This window comes from Coregonus lavaretus, assembly GCF_964263955.1.
Source record: "Coregonus lavaretus genome assembly, contig: HAP1_SCAFFOLD_367, whole genome shotgun sequence".
Lineage (NCBI taxonomy): Eukaryota > Metazoa > Chordata > Actinopteri > Salmoniformes > Salmonidae > Coregonus > Coregonus lavaretus.
In genome coordinates this window covers 362,414-376,892 of record NW_028157359.1, presented here as the reverse complement: position 1 = coordinate 376,892, position 14,479 = coordinate 362,414, and the positions used below count along the sequence as shown (strand labels likewise).

General features: G+C 46.8%; 1 long non-coding RNA gene across 1 annotated transcript; it reads left to right on the top strand.

Moving 5' to 3' along the window:
• The first annotated feature begins 1,083 nt into the window (after window positions 1-1,083).
• On the top strand, window positions 1,084-8,068 carry LOC311125503. Its single transcript, XR_014612880.1, has 3 exons — window positions 1,084-1,165; window positions 5,666-5,748; window positions 8,036-8,068. It is a non-coding gene; the product is annotated as an uncharacterized lncRNA (long non-coding RNA).
• Window positions 8,069-14,479: the final 6,411 nt, after the last annotated feature.

Here is a 14,479-nt window from a genome sequence, read left to right as displayed (position 1 = left end):
GCGTTATTAAACCTACCTGTCCTTTGCCCTCTAGAAAATATTTTAGAAAGTAAATTATTAATTCATGTATTCTTTCTTGTGATATTTATGTCATCATTTTGTGCCTTCTTTAGTTACTGAGGGGAGGTTAGGAGAGTAGGGGCAGCTGTATGAGCGAAAACAATGATGCACACTAAGTAATACAACGTTTGTGAAAAGCACTGATACTATTCCGAGGCATACGAGGGGGAAAACATGCCTCCCTTGGAGAGGAGAAACACTGTAAACCAATGGTAGGACAGCAGCATTTAGATTTTCTTCTGTTGAAAAAAATATATATATATTATTTGTCTTGGTCTTATAATCAATGTATTTTGACAGGTTTTGCTTGCTTAACTTCTTCAAAAAAATGAAACCACTCAAACCTTTTATGTGATTGCTTGTTCAAACCCCCGTTTTTGTCTCTTTTTTAAAATAATTTTAACTGGAAATATGTACAATACATATGCTATGTTCGTCAAATCAGGATCAGGAGGTTCACAGGTTTTTTCGTGTCCTTTTTTTCTTTAAAAGGATGAAACTAGCATGTACATATGAAATAGTGACTGAATCGAAACTCCCATGAATTCTTTCAGTATCTGAAGATTGCTGTATATTTTATGAGTAATAAAATAAAGAAATGAGTTATGTTATTTAATAATGAACTATGGGTTATCTGTTTTATGTGACAACCGCAGTATCAATTTCTAGGTGACAGTGGTGCTAATCCCAAAAGAAAGGCTACATACAACAAGGAACAAGAAGTCTATTGGCAAAGTGATGAATATTGCATGTACCTTGGCCTAACGGTGTGGGTTATGTATTTTATTTTTCATGGCGTCCTCAACATTACAGTTTTAAGGGCAACAATAGCCTAAATTTGTTTACAACTCGCAGGATTTCCATACATGAGCTTTCAACAACACAGAGTGTTGCATCAGCACGAGATCGAAAGTGCGTCAAATCTGTACAGGTCATTGTTACGTCATCACTGATAAACGTTGAAACTGATGAAAAACCGCTGGAGCAGTTCAGTCTAAACCTCCCTAGTGCTGGAGGATTGCGTTTGTTTTCGCTCTGGATGCGCGTTCATTTTGGCAAGGAAATGTGCTGATTTTGCAAGGAGATGGAGAATAAAGAGTTCAAGGTAGGCATGTTATTTATTTTTAAATCTTCAATTATATTAATTACTGTGGATTAAATATTGTTTAACAAATGAAATAATGTGCTATTCATGCTGTAATATCAAACTAGAAAGTCTATGGCCGGGGAGTCATGAGAGTTGGCTAAAGGTACAGTAGGGTCAAATGGGGGTCAAAGGTTATGACAGCACCTTCATAATTTCGTCCAAAATGGCACCCTATTCCCTATGTAGGCTAGTGTACTACTTTTGACCAGGAGCCATAGAAGGGTTGGCTGACGTCACGAAAACGATGCCCGCGCATCGATGGCCCGAAGTCGTGTATCTTGTTATGATTCTGAACCTCAGCTAACAACAAGCTGCCATGTGGGGAATCGTAGCTCTGTGGCATGTTTCAGCTTGTTGTATGGTGTTATTGATACCATGTCTTGTTTTGAGGTGTTTTGACTGATATCATGTCTATGCAATGACTCAAATTCGCTACCTAGCTAACCAACAACAACTGTAACAATGTATTTGAGACGAGTTCATTGTTCAAATGTATTTATGTTTGCATTAAACATTTAGAGACTAAATATAGTTTACATGTTGTCAACAGTCTAAGTCAAACCCTGTCTATTTTGCCCCATAGTTGCATGCCAGTTTTGTTGCTTAACAACCAACCCCTCTATAGAGTCCCACAGTGGAGGTGTGATAATACCCAAAAAACCTAGCGGTCAAACAGGGACATGGTTCCAATCGTTTTTCCACCATTCATTTTTCCCATAGCCGATTTTAGAAACACATAAAATAAGGGCTGTATTTCGTGTAGGCTTACCCTGGCGTGACGTTTTTGTAACCATGTAAATCTCTCTCGGACAAGTTGACTTTTATCAGTATATTTACATTTTACATTTATATCATTTAGCAGACGCTCTTATCCAGAGCGACTTACAATGGTGCATTCAACAATTGGTGTATTCAACTTATGATAGCCAGTGGGACAACCACTTATTTTTCTTCTTTTTTTTTTATGGGGGGGGAGGGGGGGGGTAGAAGGATTACTTCATACTATTCCAGGTATTCCTTAAAGAGGTAGGGTTTCAAGTGTCTCCGGAAGGTGGTCAGTGACTCCGCTGTCCTGGCGTCGTGGGGGAGCTTGTTCCACCATTGGGGTGCCAGAGCCTGAAGGTAAGGAGGTGCCGTTCCCCTCACAGCTCCGTAGGCAAGCACCATGGTCTTGTAGTAGATGCGAGCCTCAACTGAGCGGGGTGACATGAGAGAACTTGGGAAGGTCGAACACCAGACGGGCTGCGGCGTTCTGGATAAGTTGTAGGGGTTTAATGGCACAGGCAGGGAGCCCAGCCAACAGCGAGTTGCAGTAATCCAGACGGGAGATGACATGTGCCTGGATTAGGAACTGTGCCGCTTTCTGTGTAAGGTAGGGTCGTACTCTGCAAATGTTGTAGAGCATGAACCTGCAGGATCGGGTCACCGTTTTGATGTTAGCAGAGAATGACAGGGTGTTGTCCAGGGTCACGCCAAGGCTCTTTGCACTCTGGGAGGAGGACACAATGGAGTTGTCAACCGTGATGGCGAGATCATGGAACGGGCAGTCCTTCCCAGGGATGAAGAGCAGCTCCGTCTTGCAGAGGTTCAGCTTGAGGTGGTGATCCGACATCCACACTGATATGTCTGCCAGACATGCAGAGATGCGATTCGCCACCTGGTTATCAGAAGGGGGAAAGGAGAAAATTAATTGTGTGTCGTCTGCGTAGCAATGATAGGAGAGACCATGTGAGGATATGACAGAGCCAAGTGACTTGGTGTATAGAGAGAATAGGAGAGGGCCTAGAACTGAGCCCTGGGGGACACCAGTGGTGAGAGCACATGGTGCGGAGACAGATTCTCGCCACGCTACCTGGTAGGAGCGACCTGTCAGGTAGGACGCAATCCAAGAGTGAGCAGCGCCGGAGATGCCCAACTCGGAGAGGGTGGAGAGGAGGATCTGATGGTTCACAGTATCAAAGGCAGCGGATAGGTCTAGAAGGATAAGAGCAGAGGAGAGAGAGTTAGCTTTAGCAGTGCGGAGAGCCTCCATGACACAGAGAAGAGCAGTCTCAGTTGAATGACCAGTCTTGAAACCTGACTGGTTTGGATCAAGAAGGTCATTCTGAGAGTGATAGCAGGAGAGTTGGCTAGAGACGGCACGCTCAAGAGATTTGGAGAGAAAAGAAAGAAGGGATACTTACTTGTCTGTAGTTGTTGACATCGGAGGGATCGAGTGTAGGTTTTTTGAGGAGGGGTGCAACTCTCGCTCTCTTGAAGACGGAAGGGACATGGCCAGCGGTCAAGGATGAGTTGATGTGGGAGGTGAGGTGAGGTGAGGTAAGGGAGAAGGTCTCCGGAAATGGTCTGGAGAAGAGAGGACGGGATAGGGTCAAGCAGGCAGGTTGTTGGGCGGCCGGCCGTCACAAGTCGCAAGATTTCATCTGGAGAGAGAGGGGAGAAAAAAGTCAAAGCATAGGGTAGGGCAGTGTGAGCAGGACCAGCGGTGTCATTTCACTTAATAAATGAGGATCGGATGTCGTCAACCTTCTTTTCAAAATGGTTGACGAAGTCATCCACAGAGAGGGAGGAGGGTGGGGGAGGAGGATTCAGCAGGGAGGAGAAGGTGGCAAAGAGCTTCCTAGGGTTAGAGGCATAGGCTTGAAATTTAGAGTGGTAGAAAGTGGCTTTAGCAGCGGAAACAGAGGAAGATAATGTAGAGAGGAGGGAGTGAAAAGATGACAGGTCCGCAGGGAGTCTAGTTTTCCTCCATTTCCGCTCGGCTGCCCGGAGCCCTCTTCTGTGAGCTCGCAATGAGTCGTCAAGCCACGGAGCAGGAGGGGAGGACCGAGCCGGCCGGGAGGATAGGGGACATAGAGAGTCAAAAGATGCAGAAAGGGAGGAGAGGAGGGTTGAGGAGGCAGAATCAGGAGATCGGAGGGAGAATGATTTAGCAGAGGGAAGAGATGATAGGATGGAAGAGGAGAGAGTAGCGGGAGAGAGAGAGCGAAGGTTGTGATGGCACATTACCATCTGAGTAGGGGCAGAGTGAGTAGTGTTGGAGGAGAGCGAGAGAGAAAAGGATACAAAGTAGTGGTCGGAGACTTGGAGGGGAGTTGCAGTGAGATTAGTAGAAGAACAGCATCTAGTAAAGATGAGGTCAAGCGTATTGCCTGCCTTGTGAGTAGGGGGGGACGGTGAGAGGGTGAGGTCAAAAGAGGAAAGGAGTGGAAAGAAGGAGGCAGAGAGAAATGAGTCAAAGGCAGAGACGTAGGGAGGTTAAAGTCACCCAGAACTGTGAGGGGTGAGCCATCCTCAGGAAAGGAACTTATCAAGGCGTCAAGCTCATTGATGAACTCTCCAAGGGAACCTGGAGGGCGATAAATGACAAGGATGTTAAGCTTGAATGGGCTAGTGATGTGACAGCATGGAATTCAAATGAGGAGATAGACAGATGGGTCAGGGGAAAAAGAGAGAATGTCCACTTTGGAGAGATGAGGATTCCTGTGCCACCGCCGCGCCGACCAGATGCTCTCGGGGTATGCGAGAACACATGGTTAGACGAGGAAAGAGCAGTAGGAGTAGCAGTGTTTTCTGTGGTAATCCATGTTTCCGTCAGCGCCAAGAAGTCGAGGGACTGGAGGGTAGCATAGGCTGAGATTAACTCTGCCTTGTTGGCTGCAGAACGGCAGTTCCAGAGGCTGCCAGACCACTAGGTTTTATGGGTATTATGACTCATACTGTGGGACTCTATAGGGCTCCAGCCAAAAGAAGTGCACTATATTGGAACTAGGGTGCTATTTCGGACACAAGCATAGATATGATGCATTATTATGTGACCATAGAAATAGAATCACTAGAAAGGATAGAGCCTCTGACCTTGGCAATTTGACTGGTAAACTGAACTGCACACCTGATATGATGTTCTGGTGATTCTATTTCTCTGAATATGATGCATTATGATGTGACAATGAGAGTTGGGTTAATGGTGCTCTCAAGGCAACTGGGAACTCGAAAAAAATAACTAGGTCAAATCATGACGTCCGTGATCTTCAGGTCGGAAAGTCGGAGCTCTAGAAAGATGCCAGAGTTTCCGACTTGGAATTCCTTTTTACATTTTGTGGTGGTAATTTTATCCCCTTTTTCTCCCCAATTTTTCGTGATATCCAATTGGTAGTTACGATCTTGTTACGATCTTGTCTCATCGCTGCAACTCCCCAGCGGGCTCGGGAGAGGTGAAGGTTGAGTCAGGCGTCCTCCAAAACATGACCCGCCAAGCCGCGCTGCTTCCGACTTGGAATTCCGAGTTGGATGACTGTTCAAAACGATTTTTCCCAGTCGGAGCTTGTTTTTTTTTCCTATTTCCCAGTTGTCTTGAACGCACTGAAGTCGGAAGTCAGAGATTTCCCAGTTGTTTTGAACACGGCAAAAGGCGACACAGTAGGTGACATCTAAACATGACTTTGTGCTGTCTTTCAGAGGTCAGAGGTCAATGGAAATGACCTCACCCTCATAGACCTGGATGACCCCATCAATGAAGCTGATGTTATGAAGGAAGTCAGGTAAGTGATTTACACTAATGACACATTTGTGACTGGTTACAGGATCACATAGGCCTACAGATACAGATTCAGTAGTAGGTCAAAGGTCACCGCCTATGGAGAGGTAGGCCCAGAGCCATGTATTTAGAGAGTTGGGACATTGAGATATAAACTCAGCAAAAAAAGAAACGTCCTCTCACTGTCAACTGCGTTTATTTTCAGCAAACTTAACGTGTAAATAACGCATCTCCCGAGTGGCGCAGTGTTCTAAGGCACTGCATCGCAGTGCTAGCTGTGCCACTAGAGATCCTGGTTCGAATCCAGGCTCTGTCGTAGCCGGCCGCGACCGGGAGACCCATGGGGCGGCGCACAATTGGCACAGCGTCGTCCAGGGTAGGGGAGGGAATGGCCGGCAGGGATGTAGCTCAGTTGGTAGAGCATGGCGTTTGCAACGCCAGGGTTGTGGGTTCGATACCCACGGGGGGGCAGTATGAAAAAAAAAAATATATATATATAAAAAAAGAATAAAAATAAAATAAACAAATAAAAGAATGTATGCACTCACTAACTGTAAGTCGCTCTGGATAAGAGCGTCTGCTAAATGACTAAAATGTAAAAATGTAATGTAAATATTTGTATGAACATAACAAGATTCAACAACTGAGACATAAACTGAGATGTTACCCCCTCGTCCACCAAGGCACCTGCAAGTTCCCAGACATTTCTGGGGGGAATGGCTAAATCCTAGCCCTCACCCTCCGATCCAACAGATCCAGGCTCTTCATGGCAGAACACTGACATTCCTGTCTTGCAGGAAATCACGCACAGAACGAGCAGTATGGCTGGTGGCATTGTCATGCTGGAGGGTCATGTCAGGATGAGCCTGCAGGAAGGGTACCACATGAGGGAGGAGGATGTCTTCCCTGTAACGCACAGCGTTGAAATTTCCTGCAATGACAACAAGCGTAGTCCGATGATGCTGTGACACACCGCCCAAGACCATGACGGACCATCCACCTCCAAATCGATCCCGCTCCAGAGTACAGGCCTTGGTGTATCGCTCATTCCTTCGACGATAAACACGAATCCGACCATCACCCCTGGTGAGACAAAACCGCGACTCGTCAGTGAAGAGCACTTTTTTGCCAGTCCTGTCTGGTCCAGCGACGGTGTGTTTGTGCCCATAGGCGACGGTGTTGCCGGTGATGTCTGGTGAGGACTTGCCTTACAACAGGCCTACAAGCCCTCAGTCCAGCCTCTCTCAGCCTATTACGGACAGTCTGAGCACTGATGGAGGGATTGTGCGTTCCTGGTGTAACTCGGGCAGTTGTTGTTTCCATCCTGTACCTGTCCCGCAGGATGTTCCGATCCTGTGCCGATGTTGTTACACGTGGTCTGCCACTGCGAGGATGATCAGCTGTCCGTCCTGTCTCCCTGTAGCTCTGTCTTAGGCGTCTCACAGTACGGACATTGCAATTTATTGCCCTGGCCACATCTGCAGTCCTCATGCCTCCTTGCAGCATGCCTAAGGCACGTTCACGCAGATGAGCAGGGACCCTGGGCATTTTTCTTTTGGTGTTTTTCAGAGTCAGTAGAAAGGCCTCTTTAGGGTCCTAAGTTTTCATAACTACCGTCTGTAAGCTGTTAGTGTCTTAATGACCGTTCATTGAACAACATTTTACATTTTAGTCATTTAGCAGACACTCTTATCCAGAGCGACTTACAGTTAGTGAGTGCATACATTTTCATACTGGCCCCCCGTGGGAAACAAACCCACAACCCTGGCGTTGCAAGCGCCATGCTCTACCAACTGAGCTACAGGGGACTAGCATGGGAAACAGTGTTTAAACCCTTTACAATGAAGATCTGTGAAGATATTTGGATTTTTACGAATTATCTTTGAAAGATCCTGAAAAAGGGACGTTTTCTTTTTTTGCTGAGTTTATGTATACATTACATGACACAGTAGATATCCATATGACAGCTGGCTCCCCATGGGCAATGTTGACATTTTTAAACAATGCTATGTAACTGAACATCTATAATTAGAATTTACTTATAATGAAAGGATAAATGAAAGGCTCCAAGGCGCTAACATGGAGTCCTTTTAAAAGTTGGCAGAATTCTCTAAATATTTGGCTCTGGATAGGCCGAGTCATCTCAAGAGTATTGGAGCCATAGAATTTGAGTGATTCTATTCTAATTCTAGAATGATTCATTCTAATTCTGTGATTCTAATTCTATAATTACACATCCTCACACTCACATTATAGCAGTGACCTAAGAGATATTCCTTTTCTCTATCTAGATCCCATAAAGATCACAGAGAGGCTGAGAGACTGACCAAGTTGGACGAGGCTGTTCTAGACACAGATACCCCAACTCAGTCACAGGAGGTTGAAGAAGAGAGTGAGTTGGACGAGGCTGTTGCCATCCCATCTCAGTCGCAGGAGGTTGAAGGAGAGAGTGAGTTGGACGAGGCTGTTGCCATCCCATCTGAGTCGCAGGAGGTTGAAGGAGAGAGTGAGATGGACGAGGCTGTTGCCATCCCATCTCAGTCGCAGGAGGTTGAAGGAGAGAGTGAGTTGGACGAGGCTGTTGCCATCCCATCTCAGTCGCAGGAGGTTGAAGGAGAGAGTGAGTTGGACGAGGCTGTTGCCATCCCATCTCAGTCGCAGGAGGTTGAGGGAGAGAGTGAGTTGGACGAGGCTGTTGCCATCCCATCTCGGTCGCAGGAGGTTGAAGGAGAGAGTGAGTTGGACGAGGCTGTTGCCATCCCATCTCGGTCGCAGGAGGTTGAAGGAGAGAGTGATTTGGACGAGGCTGTTGCCATCCCATCTCAGTCGCAGGAGGTTGAAGGAGAGAGTGAGTTGGACGAGGCTGTTGCCATCCCATCTCAGTCGCAGGAGGTTGAAGGAGAGAGTGAGTTGGACGAGGCTGTTGCCATCCCATCTCAGTCGCAGGAGGTTGAAGGAGAGAGTGAGTTGGACGAGGCTGTTGCCATCCCATCTCAGTCGCAGGAGGTTGAAGGAGAGAGTGATTTGGACGAGGCTGTTGCCATCCCATCTCAGTCACAGGAGGTTGAAGGAGAGAGTGAGTTGGACGAGGCTGTTGCCATCCCATCTCAGTCACAGGAGGTTGAAGGAGAGAGTGAGTTGGACGAGGCTGTTGCCATCCCATCTCAGTCACAGGAGGTATGATGTATTTTTCTATTACATGGATGACATTTCATTGAGATATTTTGTGTTTTAATGACGCAAAATTGAATTCCAGCCTAACTCTGCTTTCTGTTGTCGCCATCAGGCTGCAGTGGTGACCTTCACTACCGTGACCCACAAGGATGAAACTTCCCAGACCAGTCTCACCCTCAGCAGGGGAAAGAGAAGCTACCCAGACCTACACACCTTTGTGCAGGACATGAAGGACGAGTAAGTTGCTCTTTGGCTTCCCCATGCATCCCCTAGATATGTTCCCTATCTCAATTGCATACTCCTCGTGTCCTCTCTTCTCAAAACCCATTGGATGAGAAAGCCAGAGGTCCCGCCCTTCTGACCTTCTCATCCAATGGGTTTTGAGAAGGAGGTGAGGAGATTGAGAGTCTCCCATAGTCTCGGGCCAATACAAAGGACTCAACGGACCAAATAACCAATCAGGGATGTCTGGGTGTGGCCTAGTTCCATAGAGGTCCATCCTTAACGTAGTCTAAGATAATAGAGGTAATGTCCATCCATAACGTAATCAAAGATAATAGAGGTAATGTCCATCCATAACGTAATCTAAAATAATAGAGGTAATGTCCATCCATAACGTAATCTAAAATAATAGAGGTAATGTCCATCCATAACGTAGTCTAAGATAATAGAGGTAATGTCCATCCATAACGTAATCTAAGATAATAGAGGTAATGTCCATCCATAACGTAATCTAAAATAATAGAGGTAATGTCCATCCATAACGTAATCTAAAATAATAGAGGTAATGTCCATCCATAACGTAATCTAAAATAATAGAGGTCATGTCCATCCATAACGTAGTCTAAGATAATAGAGGTAATGTCATGTAGTTCATTGTGTACTTGCATTTATTTACTTTTCAGCCATTGGAATCTGCTGAGTGAGAATATGCGTGCCGGGGTGAGTTATAGTCACCTCTAAAGTAGTTAATGTTGGTAAAATGGACCAAACATTCATTTGTGGAAATCCTGCAGGACCTTTAATCCTGAACCACTGCTTTAATTGACTAGCTTGAGTAAATGGTTCTACGTTTTATATCAGTGCAGCCCCTTTAACAAACTAACTCTGGATGGTCTTTTAACATTGCAGATGAGCAGACATGAGTTTAGTGCCAAGTGCATGGATATTGTAGCATGGGTGATGGAGTCTACATCCACTGTGGTTGTTCCCGCCCTTGACCTCACCATGCAGATAGAGCTCTCTGATTCGCCAAGCTCTTCTGGATCAGGAAGTAATGAGGCAGGAGAGGTGACCTCTCTTGGCCGCAGCGTCAGATTCAGCTGTAGTGGAGGACCCAGCAGGTGCACCAGCGCCAGAACCGCCTGCAGCACACGCACTCCCACGCCTTTCCCCTCCTCTCACAGGTACCTAGCCCTATCCCCTCCTCTCACAGGTACCTACCCCTCTCCCCTCCTCTCACAGGTACCTAGCCCTATCCATGCCTCTCACAGGTACCTACCCCTCTCCCCTCCTCTCACAGGTACCTAGCCCTATCCATGCCTCTCACAGGTACCTACCCCTATCCCCTCCTCTCACAGGTACCTAGCCCTATCCATGCCTCTCACAGGTACCTAGCCCTATCCCCTCCTCTCACAGGTACCTAGCCCTATCCTCTCCTCTCACAGGTACCTAGCCCTATCCCCTCCTCTCACAGATACCTAGCTCTATCCCCTCCTCTTTTTGCAGGTCTTTCCTGTTATAGGTACAAATATCCATTCCAGATCCACTTAGTGAGAAATACTACTTAGATACTACACAACCACTCTAAAAAGTTTACTCTAAATGTTAATGTTTGGACTGAGTGTGGTTTGAGATGGTTCACAATGCTTCCTTTGAATAACAATAACAAGGTTGAGTTTGTGTCCCAAATTCTTGGATCATATTTTTTTATTTTGTTACCATGTATTATTAATTTCTATTGTGCATTCTGCAGGTGTTTGACCTCTTTGCTGAGTGAGGACAATGAGCGATATGTCTCCTCACCTGAGGGTGGCGATAGAGAGATGAGACACAGACCACACTCAGCACCACTGAGATCTGTGTTTGGCATCTCTGAGGACTCTGTCTTCGACATGGTCCAGAGCGGCCAGTCGCAGGGCGACATCGTACCGCCGCCCAAACGGAGTAGACAGGAGAAATACAGACCTAGCAAAATGTCAACGGACGGCAAGTTTATGATGGGTATTGTCGAGTTGGTTATAAACCTTCTCAACTCCAGATGGGCTGAGCTAATGCGAAGTGTCAGTCAGGGAACTCTAGTTCTGCTGACTGGAAGTATCTCAGCAAGTCAACAGTTTGCCCAAGAGATGCTAAGCATGGCGACTTCTAAGATGTATTCCCATGCCATAGAGCATATTGCGCTCGGCCACAAGTCTCCCCTTGAGTTAGAGAGGGAGCTTGAGGCCATCTTGGGTCCTCTGGCTGGACAGGTCATAGTCATCATCATAGATAGCATCATCAAGGCTAAAACCAACGGAGGAAATGAGGGGAGAGCGACCAGCCCCTTGACCTATTTTCTAACTGCCATTTCGGCAGAAATACAAAGCCTAGTGGTTCACAGATCGGCTAGCAGACCATCCACCAGACTGTCCAACAACGACCCACTGCTGAACATTTCCAAGTCGAAGGTCTTAAGATCAGTTCTGCTCAAAATGGCAGAGCTCTTTGGCCAAGGTCCAAGTGAAACCTGTCTAGTTCCACTAGTCCAGAGTCAGTCCAACAACTCCATTTGCGACTGGACTGTGAATGCAGGCACCATTCATCCAAGTACATTTCTGTCCGACAACAGAATGATAGAAGTGTCATCCGATGTTGTGGATCTTGTACTTGAGGTTTTTTGGATAACAGGATTTTTGGATAACAGGAACCCGTCAAGGCCACAGAGTGCCTGCTCCCACAACTCAGCTAGTGGAGCAATAGATATGAGAGCTCTTGCTGGGGACTTGGTCAGACAGGTGTCTGTCAAACTCAGCCCGTTTGTCTCTGAGAGTCAACTCTCCACCATGTCCATGACAGATCTGTCATCATCTTTTTCTGACTCCACCTTGAAGCAGTTGTGTTCTCGCTCTGTTGTTGCTCTGGTAACTGCCTGTCAAGCAATCAAAACAGAGCTCGAGAACCAGAGACCTACCAACCTGGCAGCCAGAGACCTACTATCGTCTCTGGTAGAGACCATTGAGGACATGGATATCTCTGACATCCTCCGGGGCCCGTCGGCCATTTTGGAGGTGGCTGCTGTGATAAAGCACCCAGAGATGTCCACCTCGACAATATACAGATCTCTGCTTCTCGACTCATCTCTCGCCTCCTCTAAGATGGTCACTGAGAGCATTATCTTCAACAACCCATGCCCATCAGAGGAGAATGTGAGTATTCAGAAGGAGCTCCCTGCTGATAAAGTTGACATCCTCCATGGTCAACCAGTGGAGGAGTATATTGTCAAAGCTGAGCAATGCATCACTCAGGTCATTCAGGATGCAGCTGTGACATATACTGCTGCGCTGGATAAAACCGACACTTGTGGGAAACTGTCGGAAATCCTATCTGTCCATGTTTCCTCAGAGAATATTGAGGAGGCATCCTCTGATCTCTTTGGTGGAATTATTTCCGACCTGCTTGAGGTATATGAGGTCAATAAGGCCTCCAAGCGTACGAAATCAGGTCGCAAAATGTTCTGGGTGGAAGTGAGTTCAGGTTCCCAGAAGATTTATACCAAAACCCTGGACAAACTAAGGAAGCTGTTCACCTCCCACCATCTCACTGAGGGAAAAAATACTCCTGTGCAAATCGAGCTTTCTGCAACTGGACTACTTGTAACTGAGGCCACTGTGCAGGAATCTCCTGTAACTGAGGCCACTTTGGCAGTGTCTCCTGTACAGAAGACAGACAGTAAGACCCCTTCTAAGTCCTCAGCCTCAGCCTACCAGCTCACCCTCGACACCTGCACTAAAGGGGTAATCAAACAGGTGATCTCGGTGCTGAGGGTGGACACTTCAAAGGAAAACTGCTCCGCTTCCGTTGGGGAGAGCACGTCAAATTCATCCTTCGACTTCAACCAGAAGTTGGACTCGATAATTTCGAAATTGGAGGACCTCACCATTTCGAGTGATGTGACGTCAGCCGAGATTGCCACACTCACGCGATCTCTTAGTGCAGCCAGCAGAACCTCTAACATTTCTATCCAGAGCTTTCACAGTGCTGAGTTCCGAGCTAAGGCCAAACACATTGTGAATGAGACCATTCTCAGAGCTGCTAGCAAAGCCAGCCATTCTTTGCTACAGAGCATGCCTAGCACCACCTTCTCACACCATGCGGTTTCTACAGCCGAAGATATAGTAAATATTATCATGCAAGACCTTGAAAGTGTATCCCAGTACACTGTGGACGACGCAGACTCCTTCCCACTAGGAGAGAAAAAGCTGGAGTTCCAGCTCAAACCCAGAGTTGTCTTTGACAACTTATTGGATGCTGCTCAAACCATGTACCACAGAGTAAAGGATAGACTGAACATCTTTTTCTCTTTTCCACCAGTGTCAGTCACCACAGCCAAATATGTGCTGGACTCCACCCCTGTGGAGACACTCAGACGTTCTAAGTCCGCTGACACTGCTCTTGTTGAGGACAGGAGCCGCCCTCCGTCTGTGAGAAGTGAGAAGCCTTTGTCAAAAGTCTGTTTGGCTAAAAGGTCTAAAACCCTTCTGTCTTCGAGTGGCTCTTCAACAGACCACCATGTAATTGACACATGCAGTGAGGATGTCACTCTGCCCACCAGGAGTATGTCAGTTGTGAGCAACAACAGTTTGAAGAGAGCCTCTCCTCTCCACGGCAGTGGATTGAGTGAAAGTTGCAAACCTCTTGTGGCTCTAAAAGACGTAACAGTGGCAGTCAGCCAAGAAGGCTTTAGCAAAACTGCAAAGAAGACGCTCAGCTTGATCCTAAATGTGATCAAGTGTAGAGTGGCCAACTCTGAGAGTTCATCTGTTGGGCAGATTGCAAGTGAGGAGTGTCTGATAGCCACTAACATGTTAGACTCTGTACTGGAGAGCCTTGACCAGTTGCCTGACATGAGCGCTGCCGATGAGATCACAAGGACAGAATCCCATACCTCTATCGCAATGGACGAGACAGGTTCACGGTCAATGCTTGTGAGCCAACAAGAAATAAACATATCTGACACCAATATCATAGTGAAAACTATAATGGACACATTGAAGACGGACGACCCAGAGATGACTTCAGCAGAAGAACATCTGGATAGGCTCCTGTCAGTTGAAGCCCTTCAAGGTGCATCTGGCAACCTGATCGCAAAGGTCCATGGTCTCATTCAGGAGATAACCATAAACCGTCAGCTTCAATCCATGGTTGGCCACAGAAGCCTCTCTCAACCAGCGCTGCCTAAACCAGCCCTGAGGAAGCTGTCAAAGGACGATGCCTCAGAGCTCATTTACAACTTTGCCCAGACTTCTGTTAGGAGACTCCTGGGGCAGTGTATGGGAAGGCCTTTGCCACCATCAGCTGAA